Here is a 291-nt window from a genome sequence, read left to right on the forward strand (position 1 = left end):
CCGAGGGGCGAGATCGAGTGATCGCGTTCGAATCTCGAAAGCTTAAAGCTGCAGAAAAGAACTTTTCAGTTCATGACAAGGAGCTACTTGCGATGAAATATGCACTTGTCAAGTTCAGGGTCCACCTGCTCTGCTTCAAGTCGTTTGTGATCTATACAGATCATGCGTCACTACGCACTGCGACTCAGTCGCCCCGCCTCTCGCAGAGGATGATTAGATGGCTATCCCTCTTTGCGGAATATAACTTCGAGGTGGAGTATAAGCCGGGAAAGCAGAATGCTTTGGCTGACG

This window comes from Plasmopara halstedii, assembly GCF_900000015.1.
Source record: "Plasmopara halstedii genome assembly, contig: Scaffold_650, whole genome shotgun sequence".
Taxonomy (NCBI): domain Eukaryota; phylum Oomycota; class Peronosporomycetes; order Peronosporales; family Peronosporaceae; genus Plasmopara; species Plasmopara halstedii.